At 40.8% G+C, this 19,119-nt stretch overlaps 2 non-coding genes across 2 annotated transcripts; one reads left to right on the forward strand and one right to left on the reverse strand.

Annotated features, from left to right (window-relative positions):
* Positions 1-1,542: 1,542 nt before the first annotated feature.
* On the reverse strand, positions 1,543-1,646 carry LOC112724970 (small nucleolar RNA R71). Its single transcript, XR_003164106.1, has one exon. It is a non-coding gene; the product is annotated as a small nucleolar RNA R71 (small nucleolar RNA).
* A 16,783-nt stretch (positions 1,647-18,429) lies between these two features.
* LOC112724375 (small nucleolar RNA R71) lies at positions 18,430-18,536 on the forward strand. The gene has a single exon (XR_003163540.1). It is a non-coding gene; the product is annotated as a small nucleolar RNA R71 (small nucleolar RNA).
* Positions 18,537-19,119: the final 583 nt, after the last annotated feature.

A 19,119-nucleotide genomic window follows, 5' to 3' on the forward strand; every position in this document is an offset into this window, starting at 1 on the left:
TCATAGCATTCTTGCATGCATTCATTGTTTTGATTCATAACTTTCATGCATTGCATCATTTTTCTTGTTTTCCTCTCTCATCATAAAAATTCAAAAAAATATCTTTCCCTCTTTCTCTCATCAAATTCGAAAATTAGATTTGACTTTTTCAAAAATTTTTAAAAATCAAGTTGTTTCTTATGAGTCAAATCAAATTTTCAATTTAAAAATCTTATCTTTTTCAAAATCTTTTTCAAAAATCAAATCTTTTTCATTTTTTTATTTTCGAAAATTTCAAAAATATTTTTCAAAAATATTTTTCTTAATTTTACATCATATTTTCGAAAATAACATCATCAATTAATGTTTTGATTCAAAAATTTCAAGTTTGTTACTTGCTTGTTAAGAAAGATTCAAACTTTATGTTCTAGAATCATATCTTGTGATTTCTTGTGAATCAAGTCATTAATTGTGATTTTAAAAATCATATTTTTTTCAAAAACTAATTTCAATCATATCTTTTCAAAAATATCTTCTTATCTTAACTTTTTCAAAAATTTGATTTCAAAATATCTTTTCTAACTTCCTAACTTCTTATCTTTTCAAAATTTGTTTCAACTAACTAACTAACTTTTTGTTTGTTTCTTATCTTTTTCAAAACTACCTAACTAACTCTCTCTCTCTAATTTTCGAAAATATCTTCCCCCATTTTTCAAAAATTTCTTTTTAATTAACTAATTATTTTTTTATTTGAATTTTCGAAAAACTACTAACCTTTTTCAAAACTATTTTCGAAAATCACTAACTCTTTTTCAAAAATTATTTTCGAAAATCATTCTCCCTCATCTCCTTCTATTTATTTATTCATCTACTAACATCTCTTCCTCACATCACCAAAAATCCGAACCCTCTCTCTCTATCTGTGTTCAAATTTTCTTCTTCTTTTCTTCTACTAACACAAAGACCTCTATACTGTGGTATAAAGGATCCATATTAGTATTATTTTTTCTGTGCCTTCTTCTTTGTCATATGAGCAGGAGCAAGGACAAGAACATTCTTGTTGAAGCAGATCCAGAACCTGAAAGGACTCTGAAGAGAAAATTAAGAGAAGCTAAATTACAACAATCCAGAGATAACCATTCAGAAATTTTCGAAGAGGAAGAGGAGATGGCAGCCAAAAATAATAATAATGCAAGGAGGATGCTTGGTAACTTTACTGCACCTAATTCCAATTTACATGGAAGAAGCATCTCCATTCCTGCCATTGGAGCAAACAACTTTGAGCTGAAACCTCAATTAGTTTCTCTGATGTAGCAGAACTGCAAGTTTCATGGACTTCCATCTGAAGATCCTTTTCAGTTCTTAACTGAATTCTTGCAGATATGTGATACTGTTAAGACTAATGGAGTTGATCCTGAAGTGTACAGGCTCATGCTTTTCCCTTTTGCTGTAAGAGACAGAGCTAGAATATGGTTGGACTCTCAACCCAAAGACAGCCTGAACTCTTGGGATAAGCTGGTCACGGCTTTCTTAGCCAAGTTCTTTCCTCCTCAAAAGCTGAGCAAGCTTAGAGTGGATGTTCAAACCTTCAAACAAAAAGATGGTGAATCCCTCTATGAAGCTTGGGAAAGATACAAACAGTTGACTAAAAAGTGTCCTTCTGACATGCTCTCAGAATGGACCATCTTGGATATATTCTATGATGGTCTGTCTGAGTTATCAAAGATGTCATTGGATACTTCTGCAGGTGGATCCATTCACCTAAAGAAAACGCCTGCAGAAGCTCAAGAACTCATTGACATGGTTGCTAATAACCAGTTCATGTACACTTCTGAGAGGAATCCTGTGAGTAATGGGACGCCTATGAAGAAGGGAGTTCTTGAAGTTGATACTCTGAATGTCATATTGGCTCAGAATAAAATATTGACTCAGCAAGTCGATATGATTTCTCAGAGTCTGAATGGAATGCAAGCTGCATCCAACAGTACTCAAGAGGCTTCTTATGAAGAAGAAGCTTATGATCCTGAGAACCCTGCAATAGCAGAGGTAAATTATATGGGTGAACCTTATGGAAACACATATAATCCATCATGGAGAAATCACCCAAATCTCTCATGGAAGGATCAAAAGCCTCAACAAGGCTTTAGTAATGGTGGAAGAAACAGGTTTAACAATAATAAACCTTTTCCATCATCCACTCAGTAACAGACAAAGAACTCTGAACAAAATACTTCTAATTTAGCAAACTTAGTCTCTGATCTATCCAAGGCCACTGTAAGTTTCATGAATGAAACAAAGTCTTCCATTAGAAATCTAAAAGCACAAGTGGGCCAGCTGAGTAAAAGGATCACTGAAATCCCTCCTAGTACTCTCCCAAGCAATACAGAAGAGAATCCAGAAGGAGAGTGCAAGGCCATTGACATAAGCACCATGGCCAAACCTGTAAAGGAAGGAGAGGACGTGAATCCCAAGGAGGAAGACCTCCTGGGACGTCCAGTGATCAATAAGGAGCTTCCCTCTGAGGAACCAAAGGACTCTGAGGCTCATCTAGAGAACATAGAGATTCCATTGAACCTCCTTATGCCATCCATGAGCTCTGATGAGTACTCCTCTTCTGAAGAGAATGAGGATGTCACTGAAGAGCAAGCTACCAAGTTTCTTGGTGCAATCATGAAGCTGAATGCCAAATTATTTGGCATTGAAACTTGGGAAGATGAACCTCCCTTGTTCACCAATGAACTAAGTGATCTGGATCAACTGACATTGCCTCAGAAGAGACAGGATCCCGGAAAGTTCATAATACCTTGTACCATAGGCACCATGATCTTTAGGGCTCTGTGTGACCTTGGTTCAGGGATAAACCTCATGCCCCTCTCTGTAATAGAGAAACTGGGAATCTATGGGGTGCAAGCTGCTAAAATCTCATTAGAGATGGCAGACAATTCAAGAAAATAGGCATATGGACAAGTAGAGGACGTGTTAGTAAAGGTTGAAGGCCTTTACATCCCTGCTAATTTCATAATCCTGGATACTGGAAAGGAAGAGGATGAATTCATCATCCTAGGAAGACCTTTCCTAGCCACAGCAAGAGCTGTGATTGATGTGGACAGAGGAGAATTAATCCTTCAATTGAATGAGGACAGCCTTGTGTTTACAACTCAAGGATCTCTCTCTGCATCCATGGAGAGGAAGCATAAAAAGCTTCTCTCAAAGCAGAGTCAAACAAAGCCCCCACAGTCAAACTCTAAGTTTGGTGTTGAACTCCCATATCCAAACTCTAAGTTTGGTGTTGGAGAGTCTCAACAATGCTCTGCACATCTGTGAGGCTCCATGAGAGCCCACTGTCAAGCTATTGACATTAAAGAAGCGCTTGTTGGGAGGCAACCCAATGTTTATTTATCTAATTTTATTTTTGTTTTTCATGTCTTTATAGGTTCATGATCATGTGGAGTCACAAAATAAATATAAAAATTGAAAACGGAATCAAAAACAGCAGAAGAAAAATCACACCCTGGAGGAAGCATCTGCCTGGCGTTCAACGCCAGAACAGAGCATGGTTCTGGCGCTGAACGCCCAAAATGGGCAGCATCCTGGCGCTGAACACCCAGAACAAGCATGGTTCTGGCGTTCAACGCCAGAAATGGCAACAAATGGGCGTTGAACGCCCAAAATAGGCACCAACCTGGCGCTGAACGCCCAGAGTTGTGTGCAAGGGCATTTTACATGCCTAATTTGGTGCAAGGTTGTAAATCCTTGAACACCTCAGGATCTGTGGATCCCACAGGATCATCTCAGGATCTGTGGTCCCCACAGGATCTCCACCCACCTCACCCTCTCTCTCCATTCATGACCATCCCTTCTGTTTTCCATTCACCATTCACATCTATACACACATCCCTCCATCTCCTCCATATCTTCTTCTCCTTCTATTCTTTCTTCTTTTGCTCAAGGGCGAGCAACATTCTAAGTTTGGTGTGGTAAAAGCATAAGCTTTTTATTTTTCCATTACCATTGATGGCACCTAAACCTCTAAAAGAGGGGAAGGGAAGACAAAGGCTTCCCCCTCCGAGTCATGGGAGATGGAAAGATTCATCTCAAGGGTCTATAGCTCAGTGGTAGAACATGTGGCTGCAAATCAAGAGATCCCTGAGATACCTCAGGGGATGCACTTCCCTCCACATAAATATTAGGAGAAAATCAACACCTCCCTAGGAGAATTAAGTTCCAACATGGGACAATTAAGGGTGGAACACCAAGAGCACTCCATCATCCTTCATGAAATAAGAGAAGATCAAAAAGCAATGAGGGAGGAGCAACAAAAACAAGGAAGAGACATAGAAGAGCTCAAGGACATCATTAGTTCCTCAAGAAGGAAATGTCACCATCACTAAGGTGGATTCATTCATTGTTCTTATTTCTTCTGTTTTTCGTTTTCTATGTTATGTGCTTATCTATGTTTGTGTCTTCATTACATGATCATTAGTAGTTAGTAACTATGTCTTAAAAGTTATGAATGTCCTATGAATCCATCACCTCTCTTAAATGAAAAATGTTTTAATTCAAAAGAACAAGAAGTACATGAGTTTCGAATTTATCCTTGAACTTAGTTTAATTATATTGATGTGGTGACAATGCTTCTTGTTTTCTGAATGTATGCTTAAACAGTGCATATGTCTTTTGAAGTTGTTGTTTAAGAATGTTAAATATGTTGGCTCTTGAAAGAATGATGACAAGGAGACATGTTATTTGATAATCTGAAAAATCATAAAAATGATTCTTGAAGCAAGAAAAAGCAGCAAAGAACAAAGCTTGCAGAAAAAAAAATAGGCGAAAAAAAAATAGAAAGAAAAAGCAAGCAGAAAAAGCCAAAAGCTCTTAAAACCAAGAGGCAAGAGCAAAAAGCCAATAACCCTTAAAACCAAAAGGCAAGGGCAAATAAAAAGGATCCCAAGGCTTTGAGCATTAGTGGATAGGAGGGCCTAAAGGAATAAAATCCTGGTCTAAGCGGCTAAACCAAGCTGTCCCTAACCATGTGCTTGTGGCATGTAGGTGTCAAGTGAAAACTTGAGACTGAGCGGTTAAAGTCAAGGTCCAAAGCAAAAAAAAGAGTGTGCTTAAGAACCCTGGACACTTCTAATTGGGGACTTTAGCGAAGCTGAGTCACAATCTGAAAAGGTTCACCCAATTATGTGTCTGTGGCATTTATGTATCCGGTGGTAATACTGGAAAACAAAGTGCTTAGGGCCACGGCCAAGACTCATAAAGAAGTTGTGTTCAAGAATCATCATACTGAACTAGGAGAGTCAATAACACTATCTGAACTCTGAGTTCCTATAGATGCCAATCATTCTGAACCTCAATGGATAAAGTGAGATGCCAAAACTATTCAAGAGGCAAAAAGCTACAAGTCCCGCTCATCTGATTGGAGCTATGTTTTATTGATAGTTTGGAATTTATAGTATATTCTCTTCTTTTTATCCTACTTGATTTTCAGTTGCTTGGGGACAAGCAACAATTTAAGTTTGGTGTTGTGATGAGCGGATAATTTATACGCTTTTTGGCATTGTTTTTAGTATGTTTTTAGTAGGATCTAGTTACTTTTAGGGATGTTTTCATTAGTTTTTATGTTAAATTCATATTTCTGGACTTTACTATGATTTTGTGTGTTTTTCTGTGATTTCAGGTATTTTCTGGCTGAAATTGAGGGACTTGAGCAAAAATCAGATTCAGAGGTTGAAGAAGGACTGCTGATGCTGTTGGATTCTGACCTCCCTCCACTCAAAATGGATTTTCTGGAGCTACAGAACTCAAAATGGCGCGCTTCTAATTGCGTTGGAAAGTAGACATCCAGGGCTTTCTAGCAATATATAATAGTCCATACTTTGGCCAAGTTTAAATGACTCAAACTGGCGTTCAACGCCAGCTCTCTGCCCAAATCTGGCGTCCAGCGCTAGAAAAGGATCCAAAACCAGAGTTGAACGCCCAAACTGGCACAAAAACTGGCGTTCAACTCCAGGAATGACCTCTACACGTGCAACACTCAAAGCTCAGTCCAAGCACACACCAAGTGGGTCTCGGAAGTGGATTTATGCATCAATTACTTACTTCTGTAAACCCTAGTAGCTAGTTTATTATAAATAGGACCTATTACTATTGTATTAGGTATCTTTGATCAGTTGTATGCTATCTTAGATCACGTTTGAGGGCTGGCCTCTCGGCCATGCCTGGACTTTCACTTATGTATTTTTAACGGTAGAGTTTCTACACTCCATAGATTAAGGTGTGGAGCTCTGCTGTTCCTCAAAGATTAATGCAAAGTACTACTGTGTTCTATTCAATTCATCTTATTTCGCTTCTAAGATATTCATTCGTACTTCAATCTGAATGTGATGAACGTGACAATCATCATCATTCCCTATGAACGCGTGCCTGACAACCACTTCCGTTCTACCTTAGACTGAATGAGTATCTCTTAGATCTCCTAACCAGAATCTTCGTGGTGTAAGCTAGAATGATGGCGGCATTCAAGAGAATCCGGAAGGTCTAAACCTTTTCTGTGGTATTCCGAGTAGGATTCAATGAATGAATGACTGTGACGAGCTCCAAACTCGCGATTGCGGGGCGTTAGTGACAGACGCAAAAGGATAGTAAATCCTATTCCAGCATGATCGAGAACCGACAGATGAATAGCCGTGCCGTGACAGGGTGCGTTGACCATTTTCACTGAGAGGATAAGATGAAGCCATTGACAAGGGTGATGCCTCCAGACGATTAGTCGTGCCGTGACAGGGCATTTGGATCATTTTCCTGAGAGAAGACCGAAAGTAGCCATTGACAGTGGTGATGTATCACATAAAGCCAGCCATGGAAAGGAGTAAGACTGATTGGATGAAGACAGCAGGAAAGCAGAGGTTCAGAGGAACGAAAGCATCTCTATTCGCTTATCTGAAATTCTCACCAATGATTTACATAAGTATTTCTATCCCTATTTTATTAATTATTTTCGAAAACTCCATTACTATTTTATATCCGCCTGACTGAGATTTACAAGGTGACCATAGCTTGCTTCATACCAACAATCTCCGTGGGATTCGACCCTTACTCACGTAAGGTATTACTAGGACGACCCAATGCACTTGCTGGTTAGTTATGCGAAGTTGTGAAGATATGTTTAGACCATGGTCCTATGCATCCATTTTTGGTGCCATTGCCAGGGAATCAATTTCGAACAACAATTCACAACCTAAGTAGCAATTTCACATACCACTTGTCCTCTTCAATGAGGATGTCTCCCTCTATGTCAATTCCAGCCGAATTGCAGAGGTGGCATATGAGGTGAGGAAAGGTTGACCTTGCCCAAGTGGAGGACTTGTCAGCCACTTTGTAAAGTTTTTGAGGTATAATCTCATGAACTTCCACCTCCTCTCCAATCATGATACTATGGATCATGATGGCCCGGTTTATAGTAACTTCAGACCGGTTACTAGTAGGAATGATTGAGCGTTGAATGAACTCTAGCCATCCCCTAGCCACTAGTTTGAGGTCATGTCTTCTTAATTGAACCGGCTTGCCTCTTGAGTCAATTTTCCATTGAGCTCCTTCCTCACATATGTCTATGAGGACTTGGTCCAACCTTTGATCAAAGTTGACCCTTCTTGTGTAGGGACGTGCGTTCTCTTCCATCATTGGCAAGTTGAACGCCAGCCTTACATTTTCCGGATTGAAATCTAAGTATTTCCCCCGAACCATGGTGAGCCAATGCTTTGGATTCGGGTTCACACTTTGATCATGGTTCCTAGTGATCCATGCGTTTGCATAGAACTCTTGGACCATTAAGATCCCGACTTGTTGAATAGGGTTGGTGAGAACTTCCCAACCTCTTCTTCGGATCTCATGTCGGATCTCCGGATACTCATTCTTTTTGAGCTTGAAAGAAACCTCAGGGATCACTTTCTTCTTAGCCACAACTTCATAGAAGTGGTTTTGATGGACCTTTGAGATGAATCTCTCCATCTTCTATGACTCAGAGGTGGAAGCAATTGCCTTCCCTTTCCTCTTTCTAGAGGTTTCTCTGGCCTTAGGTGCAATAAATGGTTATGGAAAAATAAAAAGCTATGCTTTTACCACACCAAACTTAAAATGTTTTCTCGTCCCCGAGCAAAAGAAAAAAGAAAGTAGTAGAAGAAGAAGAAGAATAGAGGAGATGGAGGGAGAGGGGTGTGTATTCGGCCAAGGGTAAGAAGAAAGGGTTGTGTTGTGTGAAAATGAAGAAGGAAAGAGGGGTTTATATAGGGGTGTGATGGGATTTAGGGTTCGGCCATTAGGGTTGGGTTTGGAAGGGAAAATAGTTTGAATTTTGAAGGTAGGGGGGTTTATGGGGAAGAGAGGATGGATGTGACTGGTGAAGAGGTGATGGGAAAGAGTGATTTAGGTGATTGGTGAAGGGTATTTGGGGAAGAGAGTTGTGAAAAGGTGTAAAGAGGGGAGAAGAAGATGTGGGGATCCTGTGGGATCCACAGATCAAGTGGGGTCAAGGACTTAACATTCCTGCTCCAGTTAGGCGTGTAAAACGCCCTTGCTGTGCAATCCTGGCGTTTAACGCCAGATTGCTGCTTGTTTCTGGCGTTAAACGCCCAAATGTAGCCTGTTTCTGGCGTTTAACGCCAGGCATATGCTTGTTTCTGGCATTAAACGCCAGCTTGGTGCCTGTTTCTGGCGTTAAACGCCAGACAGATGCTTATTTCTGGCGTTTAAATGCCAGACTGCTCTCCTCCAGGGTGTGCTATTTTCAATGCTATTTTTCATTTTGTTTTTGATTTTCAGTAGTTTTTGTGACTCCACATGATCATCAACCTAATAAAACACGAAATAACAAAAGGAAAATAAAATAGATATAATTAAATAACATTGGGTTGCCTCCCAATAAGCACTTCTTTAACATCAATAGCTTGACAGTGAGCTCTCATGGAGCCTCACAGATGTTCAGAGCATTGTTGGAACCTCCCAACACCAAACTTAGAGTTTGAATGTGGTGGTTCAACACCAAACTTAGAGTTTGGTTGTGGCCTCCCAACACCAAACTTAGAGTTTGACTGTGGGGGCTTTGGTTGACTCTGCAGTGAGAGAAGCTTTTCATGCTTCCTCTCCATGGTTACATAAGGAGATCCTTGAGTTTTAAACACAAGGTTGTCCTCATTCAGTTGAAGGACTAATTCTCCTCTGTCCACATCAATCACAGCTCTTGCTGTGGCTAGGAAGGGTCTTCCAAGGATGATGGATTCATCCTCTTCCTTCCCAGTGTCTAGGATTATGAAATCAGCAGGGATGTAAAGACCTTCAACCTTTACTAACACGTCCTCTACTTGTCCATAAGCCTGTTTTCTTGAGTTGTCTGCCATATCTAATGAGATTCTAGCAGCTTGCACCTCAAAGATCCCAAGTTTCTCCATTACAAAGAGTGACATTAAATTTATTCTTGACCCCAGGTCACACAGAGCCTTCTCAAAGGTCATGGTGCCTATGGTACAGGGTATTAAGAATTTACCAAGATCCTGTTTCTTTTGAGGTAATTTCTGCCTATCTAATGCATTCAGTTCATTGGTGAGCAAGGGAGGTTCATCTTCCCAAGTCTCATTACCAAATAATTTGGCATTCAGCTTCATGATTGCACCAAGGTACTTAACAACTTGCTCTTTAGTAATGTCTTCATCCTCTTCAGAGGAAGAATACTCATCAGAGCTCATGAAGGGCAGAAGGAGGTTCAATGGAATCTCTATGGTCTCTAGATGAGCCTCAGATTCCTTTGGTTCCTCAAAGGGGAACTCCTTATTGGTCACTAGCCATCCTAGGAGGTCTTCCTCACTAGGATTCACGTCCTCCTCTTCCCTTGTAGGTTCGGCCATGATGGTCAAATCAATGGCCTTGCACTCTCTCTTTGGATTCTCTTCTGTATTGCTTGGGAGAGTACTAGGAGGAGTTTCAGTGACTCTTTTACTCAGCTGGCCCACTTGTGCCTCCAAATTTCTAATGAAGGACCTTGTTTCATTCATGAAACTCACAGTAGCCTTAGATAGATCAGAGACTATATTTGCTAAGCTAGATGGATTCTGCTCAGAATTCTCTGTCTTTTGCTGAGTGGATGATGGAAAAGGCTTGCTATTGCTAAGCCTGTTTCTTCCACCATTATTAAAGCCTTGTTGAGGCTTTTGTTGATCCTTCCATGAGAAATTTGGATGATTTCTCCATGAGGGATTATAGGTGTTTCCATAGGGTTCACCCATGTAATTCACCTCTGCTATTGTAGGGTTCACAGGATCATAAGTTTCTTCTTCAAAAGAGGCCTCTTTAGTACTGTTGGATGATTCCTTCAATCCATTCAGACTTTGAGAGATCATATTGACTTGCTGAGTCAAAATTTTATTCTAAGCCAATATGGCATTCAGAGTATCAATTTTAAGAACTCCTGATGCACGGAAAACTTGTCTCACAACAAATTCCCTTCGGCAAGTGTACCGAATTTGTCGTCAAGTAAAAACTCACAATAGAGTGAGGTCAAATCCCACAAGGATTGATTGATCAAGCAACTTTAATTAGAGGACTGTTCTAGTTGAGCGAATCCAGAATTTGAGTTGAGAATTGCAGAAAACAAAATGGCGGGAAGGTAATTGACAGGAAAGTAAATGCTAGAATTATAGATCTGAAAGTAAATGTCGGAAGGTAAATTGCAGAATTGTAAATGGGAATGGGGGAATTGCTCATTAAAGTAAATAACAGAAATTAAAGAGAATGGGTAAGATCAGAAATGGGAAGTTCATTGGGCTTAGGAGATGTTGCATTCTCCGGATCAATTTAATTTTCATCTCTTCCTTAATCAATGCACTCATTGATCTCCTTGGCAATCTTAAGTGATTGAATTACAATTTCTTGTAATTCAATCTCTCAAATCTTGATCAATAGCCAATTCCTTGGTCAATTGCTCATGAGAAGAGATGAAGTATGGTCACTGATTATACCATATGCATTTCCCAAACCAAGTGTTGAGAGGATTATAGTCACATATCCATCAAAACCCAATTTGGTCTAGCATGAGAAAGCATTTCTAGCTTGATCTCTTCATTCCTCTTTCAAGGTTCAGAAGAGATCCAAGTATAAATAGCTTCTTTTTCAAGATAACTACTCAATTGGATGAAGATCAAAAGCTTTCAAGTAAAATCAAGAGAAAAGATAGAAGAAGAATAATGAAAACTAGTATTGATCCATCAAATTACAACAGAGCTCCCTAACCCAATGACAGGGGTTTAGTTGTTCATAGCTCTGGAAAATAAAAACAAAGATGGAGAATACGTGATGAAAACTTAGAAGTGCAGAGAAAGTAAAATACAGAGAGTATTTCTATGCTAAGAGTCTCCCTGTAATTTCCAACTCTCAAAATATTTCAAAGATACTCCTATATATACTACTCTTCTGTTCTTCTAGTTGATTCTTCAAGTCTTGGGCCTTTGGATCTTGAGTTGGAAGCAGTTCTCTTCTTCATTGGGCTTAGCTTTTACTTGCAGAGAGAAAGTATGAAGTGGGCAGGGGCTTTGGCTCAGGAAGTTAGTGGTGTTAACGTTCAGTGAAAATATGGGTTCGAGAACGTTAGTGACAATCACCTTTTTTACTAACGTTCCTCACCAAAGTTAAAGGCCACGTTAACCTCAACGTTAGTGGCACAAACGTTGCCACTAACATTTCCACTATGTCCTTCGCACACGTTATTGGGACTCAACTTTCCCAATAACTTTGAGAAGCCTCCCCCTTCCCTACGTTAGAGCCCACGTTAACTTAGTTAACGTGGCTCTTTTAACGTAGGCTCGCCATCCTTCGAGAACGTTAGTGACACTTACCATTGTCACTAACGTTCCAAATTGCCCCTATTTTCCACATTAGAGTCCACGTTAACTAGGTTAACGTGGCTTCTAATGTGGCCTTGCTAGCCATCTCCAACGTTAGTGACAAAGTTAAGTGTCACTAACGTTGGCTCATCCTTCCCTTATCCACGTTAGCTTCCACGTTAACTAAGTTAACGTGGCTCATGGTGGCATGTGTGGTTCCTTCCAACGTTAGTGACAATGTTGGGTGTCACTAACGTTGGCGATCACCTTCTTTCTTCACGTTAGCTTCCACGTTAACTAGGTTAACGTGGGAGTCAACGTGGCTCATTGGGGGCTTGTGTTCTTCCAACGTTAGTGACAATGTTGGGTGTCACTAACGTTGTCGACCACTTTGTTCCTTCACGTTAGCTTCCATGTTAACTAGGTTAACGTGGGAGTTAACGTGGCTTAATGTGCTTTGGCCAACGTTAGTGACAATGTTGAGTGTCACTAACGTTGGCTCCCCCCCTTCCTTCTTAACGTTAGAGGCCATGTTAACTAGGTTAACGTGGACTCTAACGTGGCCACTCATGATCTTGGTTCAACGTTAGTGATAATGTTAAGTGTCACTAATGTTGGCTCAATTTCTTAACGTGGGCAATGATGGCTTCGAGAGCATTATTGGCAATCACTTTTCTCATTAACTTTGCAAGTTACTCCCATTCCACGTTAGTGTTAACGTTAGTGCAACTAACGTAGCCACTCATGTGGTTCTTCTTTGCTTCCTTTGTCCTGAAATTAAGCAATAAAGTGCATCAAAGTTCTAGTCCAAGTCATGGGAAATGCAACGTCCAATTTGTCCTTAAATTCATGCAAAATCCTCATGAAATCCTGTAAAATGCACAATGTATGCTTGAATCAAGATGTAAGTGAATATCTACCCAAAACTAGCTTATTTCCTAAGGAAATGCATGAAACTATCCTAAAAACAGTAAAGAAAAGGTCAGTGAAACTGGCCAAAATGCCCTGGTATCACAACACCAAACTTAAAGCTTGCTTGTCCCAAGCAAGTTCTGGAACAAGAGAATGATGAAAGAAATGCCAAGAGACATGAGTCATTCTTGTAGAAGTCATGTCCTGGTTTTATGGTGGTTTCATGCATAGCAACGTAGGCTCATTCCTGGCTTTCAGAACTTTATCATGTCCTAGAATACTCACTTGTTATTGCATCCCATGAGACTTTTATTCATTGATCCTTTTGTTGTTATTTAAGGGCTTATTTTTGTTCTTAAGCTAAGTGCTCTGTAAGGGGGCAACTCTTTAAAATAAGCTTTCAGCCAACACTCCCGAACCAGTTGGTTCAAGGTGCTAGGTGTTGAAGCACCCCTAAGGACTTACTTGCTCAAGTCTCTCCCCCATACATACACACCATAGGCACATAGTTTATTTATTTTCTTTTCTTGAGACCTTGGTGTCCAGTACCTCTTTGGGTTACTAAAAGCTCTGTGGTGAGGGTTACTCTTGATAGTGGACTTTCAGCTGATAATCCTGGGTTAGTTAACCCAAGTTACCAAGTGATAAGGCACCCCTAAGAGCTTATTCATCCAAGTAGATCCCTCACACAGGAGCACCACAGACACATGCTTCAAGATTAAAACCATTGGTGCCTAGCCTTATTGCTTACTATTTTTCTTTTATTCCTCAACTTTGATTGTTCTTTCCCTTTTTCTTATTAGGATCTTCTTATTTATCTAGTCTCATGGGGTGTGTCTCAAGCATAGTATTCATGACAAATAGTTGTCTTCCCACCTTATGGTTGAACCAACTTAGCTAACTTATGACCACACCACAAACTCATGGACTTACTCCCTAGTATGAACTCCACTCTGGTCTTTTGAAAACAATCATTCTCTTTTCATTTGATTCAAAAGGGACAAGCATACAAGTAAGTAAAGAAATGATGCAGTGACATAGAGACTAGCACACAGAGACCTCTTCAACACACAAACTAAAAAAAACAGAATTTAAAAAGGTTTAAACTAATCATGGAAGCAAGTTCTATTTCATACAAGATCTTCCTTATTTAAAACTTAGAACAAGATGGACCAAAGAAAGAACTCCACCACCTTTTACTCTTGTGGATGTCCATGCTTTCCTCCTTGTTTGTCTTCTTTGTGTCCTCTTGCATTCCCTCTCATCCGTGCCAATCTTGCTTGCTTCCAATCTTCATACCTTGTGATTCCTGGATGTAATATAGGCAGTTGTCCTACCAAGTAACCGAGCCTGGCTTGAGTATTTATATAATGCCCAGTCTCGCTCATGTAAACTCTTTCTGCGAATGCCCTTTGCTCGTCCAATAGTTCTGCCTATTCTATTTGTCTTCGATGCATCTCATGTATATGTGCACCTTGATGTGCTTGGATGTTGATTAGCCTCTGGATGGATTCTTGTTGCTCATTTTGCCTTTGTTCTATCCTGTGAAATGTTTCATTCTATTGTTGTCCTTGACTCAGTTCTTGATCCATCTTTTGCTTTTGCCAATCCCCTTGTTGAGTCATCCATCTTGAGAGTGACTCCTCTTGTTGCCCCATCATCTGTAGTTGAAGTTCTCTCTGTGCTCCTTGGCTCTCCAAATATTGTTGAGATAGTCCACTAATGGCCTCCTGCAATTGATGCATATCCAAAGTGGTTGGTGCTTGCCCTTCTACGGCTTGTCCTTCTACTACTTGAGGGGCTGTCCTCTTCCTTTGCTTCCGTTGAGGTAGGGGGGATGCAGTGGCATGCATTCGTTGAACGGTTATTGGAATGCCCTCTTTTATCCATACGGGGTCCTCATCTTCAAACACTACCCCAGCTTTCTTGCACAGTCGGTAAATAGTGCTGGGGTAACCTAACGTTCCTCTTGAGTCACTTTTCTCTGCCATTTTTCTAATGCCTTCTGCTATGAGTTCATGAACCTTGATTTCTCCTCCTTTGAGTATACTGTGTACCAGTGTGGCTCTCTTGAGATTCACCTCCGAGTTGTTCGCTGCTGGGAGGATAGACCTCCTTACAATCTCGAACCATCCCTTTGCTTCCGGAGTAAGATCTGCTCTCTTGATGAACCTTGGTCTCCTATCTGCATATCTTTCCCTGTCAGCTCCTGGTACACAAATGTCTTGCATAATCTGATCATGATTAGGGTTGTTGTCCATCCTTGACTGATAACTCTCTTCTTCAAACGGTATAGACCGCAGTTTTAATGCCTTCATGACACTCATGGGGCCAAAATCCACAATCTTTCCTCTCACAAAGCTTGTATATGACTCATCTGCCTTATCATAACGGACCGCATTTGCATAAAACTCTCTTATAAGATTTGCATTCACCTTAATGACCAGATCAGTGAGGAGCTCCCATCTTCTCTTTTCTACCTTCATTGTAATTTCGGGACACTCAGTTTTCCTAACTTGAAATCCTAGCTCATAAATGATTTCTTTATCAATCATCCACCCGTATTGCAAGCATGATGCAAGCTTCTGAATCTCTTTTCATCATACGGGTGTTGCTCCATAGGTTCCTTCCCCTTCCTTCTTTTAGAGCTTGAAGATGCCATGATTGAGGGTTAATGTATGGAGTTGGCAAGGGTGTGGAGACTTTTGGTTGTTTAGGGTTGAGTGCAATGAAGGTGGTGAGGGAGAATGTGTTTAAATGGTTAGGAAATGCTTTGCTCCGAAATGGATAGGTGTGAAGAGTGGACGTAGAGTGTGGAGCTAGGGTACGGATCAAGGATCACTTTTATAGAAAGGTTGTGAGTGAATGGAGGGTGTGGATTGATGGAGTGGTTGTTTGATGGACGGTTGGGGTTGTGCATGTAGAAAGGACAAGGATCATCACTTTATGATGGAGATTGCTCGGTCTTCAAGGGTCCCATTTTTTTTTCAATGTTGCATGGCAACATTTTCCAATGACTTCCCCTTTTAGAACAAGTGTATAGTCCTTCCTTTTGTGGTGTCCAAACCTTCTTCCTTTAATTGTCCAATCTATCTCTTTCAATGCTCCTTTCCTTTCCCTATAAAGATCAAATAAGAAAAGTAAGAAATATCATAAAAAAAAATCAATTTAGATTTTTACGGCTAAAATAATAAAGAGAAGAAAATATTAGATTGTTTATTCATGAACTCCAACTAACTAACTAACTGTGTATCCCTTCATGCATTTTGGTGGCACCATGGGGTGACACCAAACTTAGTTTGAAGCATTATGATGAAAAGTTCTGTTCAAAGCTCCAAGACTAGAATGCTCTCTGTTGCATTCATGCTTTCTTGGTATGCTTTGAACACCAAACCTGTTCTTCACTATATACTGCAATATAAGGACTTCACCAAGTTTGGGTTGGAATTTATGAATATTGACTTATTCACTAGTAAAAGCTAATAAAACATAGGTTGCCTCCCATGAAGCACTTCTTTAGCGTCACTAGCTTGACGTTTCTCCTTCATCAGGGTGGTTGATAATGCTTCAAGTCTTCCCCTCTTGCCTTGGACTTATATCCATTGGTTGTATCAATGATCTCTACATGTTCCAAGGAAAGAACTCTGTTGATAGTGAAGACCTTAGGTAACTGAGATGGTACAGTGGGGAGATTAGGGGGATATCTGGGAAGTAAGCTGAAATCACTTTATCTCCTGGAGAGAGGCCTTCCGTAGGGATCTTCTTGTTCCTCCACCCCCTTGGTACCTTCTTCTTTGTCCCTTTTGATGCTTCCCTGTTCTTGGCGACTTCTTCTTTTAAGTGAATTTTGTTGTTGTCTTCACATGCCTCTGGTGGTTTAGGTTCCTCCAGCTTCTCCTTGAGCTGTGACGATTGCTGTTTGCCTTGTTCATCATTCAGTGGGGTTCTCAGATGTGTTGGTAGTGCCTCAGTTCTTGTTTCCTCTGTCAGCATCCCGTTATGATCATTGCTTGGTTCTTTGTTTTCTTGGTCAGTTTCTTGGGAGAGTTTAAAGACATTGAAGCTGAGTTGTTCATCATGGATCCTCAATATTAGCTCATCTCGCTCCATGTTTATGAGTGCTCTGGCTGTAGCTAGGAATGGTCTTCCCAATATGATTGGGTGAGTGTGACTTTCTTCCATGTCCAAGATGACAAAGTCTGTGGGAAGAAAGTATTTCCCCACCTTTAACAACACGTTTTCCACCACCCCTCTTGCTTGTTTTTGAGTTTTATCAGCCAGCCTGATGACTACATCTGTGGGCAATATCTCATTGATCTGCAGCCTCTTCACCAGGGATAGAGGAATTAAGTTGATGCTTGCTCCCAAATCGCAGAGTGCTCTATCAAACATTGTTTCTCCTATGGCACAGGGGACATGAAAACTCCCTGGATCTTTTCTTTTTGTAGGCAACTGCGGTTGAATGAGGGCACTGCACTCCTTGTTCATCACTATAGTTTGGCCTCCCTTGAGTGAGCTTTTCCTGGGAAGCAACTCCTTCATGTACTTGATGAATGCAGGTATTTGTTGGATAGTCTTGATGAATGGTATGTTCACATGCAGAGATGCAAATAAGTCAAGAAATCTTGAGTATATTCTCCTCTCCACAGCTCCCTTGAGCAGTTGGGGAAAAGGTGCATAGAGTCTCAGCAACTCCTGTTTTGAGATTTCTGGTTCTTGGTAATCTTTTTCCACCTCCTCTACTGAGGTATCTTTAGGTTGTTTTGACAGCTTGCTTGGCTTGTCCTCAGTCTCCTTATCACTTATAGTGACCATCTTGCAATCTTCCCATCTTACCTTCTTTGTTTCACCTCTCGGATTCTTCTCTGTGTCACTTGGAAATCCATCTGTGGGTTTGGGAATTTGCTCAGAGAGATATCCTACTTGAGATTCCAACCTCTTGATTGTGTGTCCCTGGTTCTTGAAACTGGCTCGCACTTCCTCCTTGAAGACCTTGCTGTCTTGAATCTCCTTGCTTAGGCCTTCAAGTAGATTCTCAATCCTTGAGATTCTTTCATCAAATGATGACAGGTCAGGCTGAGTAAGGTTATTCTGGCCTTGATATGAATGTGGGGATGTGTTGTTATGGGGGTGTTGATATGGTCTAGGTGTGAAGTGTTGGGTGGCTGCATTGTTTGGATTTGGGCGTCTTTGATTAAGGCTTTGGTCTTGTTGATTTCTCCACCCAAAGTTTGGGTGATTCCTCCATCCAGGGTTGTAGGTCTTGGAGTATGGATCATGGTTTTGCCTAGGTGAATTCCCAATGTAGTTGGCTTGCTCCTGACTACCCTCTGCTTTTTCATTCACTCCTTCTTGGGTTGTTGATGAAGTGGAGACTGCTGCTACTTGGTTCCTCTCCATCTTCTTGGTGAGGTCAGCCAGCTGCTGGGTAATGAGCTTGTTTTGGGCCAGCAGAGCATCTACATTGTTTAGCTCCATTACTCCTCTTGTGTTCCCTCTTTCGGAAGCATAGAAGTAGTCGTTCTCTGCTACTGTTTCAATGACATCTATGGCTTCCTTAATAGTCTTCTTCTTGTTCAAAGATCCTCCGGATGAATGGTCTACGGCCTTCTTTGACTCATAAGAGAGCCCTTCATAGAAAATGTGCAGCTGCACCCATTCGTTGAACATATCTGGTGGGCACCTCCTTGTTAAGTCTTTAAACCTCTCCCATGCTTCATATAGAGTCTCACTATCTTGTTGCCTAAAAATTTGGACCTCAGCTCTCAGCCTATTGATTCGTTGAGGAGGGTAAAATATTGCTAAGAATTTGTTCACCACGTCTTCCCAAGTTGTCAAGCTCTCCCTTGGGAAAGACTCCAGCCACTTAGCTGCCTTATCCCTGAGTGAGAATGGAAATAAGAGCAGTCTATAGGCGTCAGGATGAACACCATTAGACTTCACTGTGTCACATATTCTCAGGAAGGTGGTTAGATGTTGATTGGGGTCCTCTTGGACACTCCCTCCGAACGAACACTTGTTCTGAACAAGGGTGATGAGCTGTGGCTTCAGTTCAAAATTGTTGGCATGGATGGTTGGCTTTTGAATGCTACTTCCACAGTTCCCTGGGTTTGGATTGATGTAAGAGCCTGAAACTCTTCTATCCTCCCCAGCATGATTTGCTCCACCTCCTCTGCCATGGTTGTGAGCCTCTTCTTCATGATGGTTTTCCATGTTTTCTTCCATGTTTGGTTCAAAGTATTCCTCAAAGTGTTCCTCCTCTTCTTCACCACCAACTACACATTTTTCTCTTGCTTCCCTCCTTAGTCTAAGGAAGGTTCTCTCAGGTTCAGAATCAAAGGAAGTTGAAGCCCCA

Source organism: Arachis hypogaea, chromosome 11 (assembly GCF_003086295.3).
Source record: "Arachis hypogaea cultivar Tifrunner chromosome 11, arahy.Tifrunner.gnm2.J5K5, whole genome shotgun sequence".
Taxonomy (NCBI): domain Eukaryota; kingdom Viridiplantae; phylum Streptophyta; class Magnoliopsida; order Fabales; family Fabaceae; genus Arachis; species Arachis hypogaea.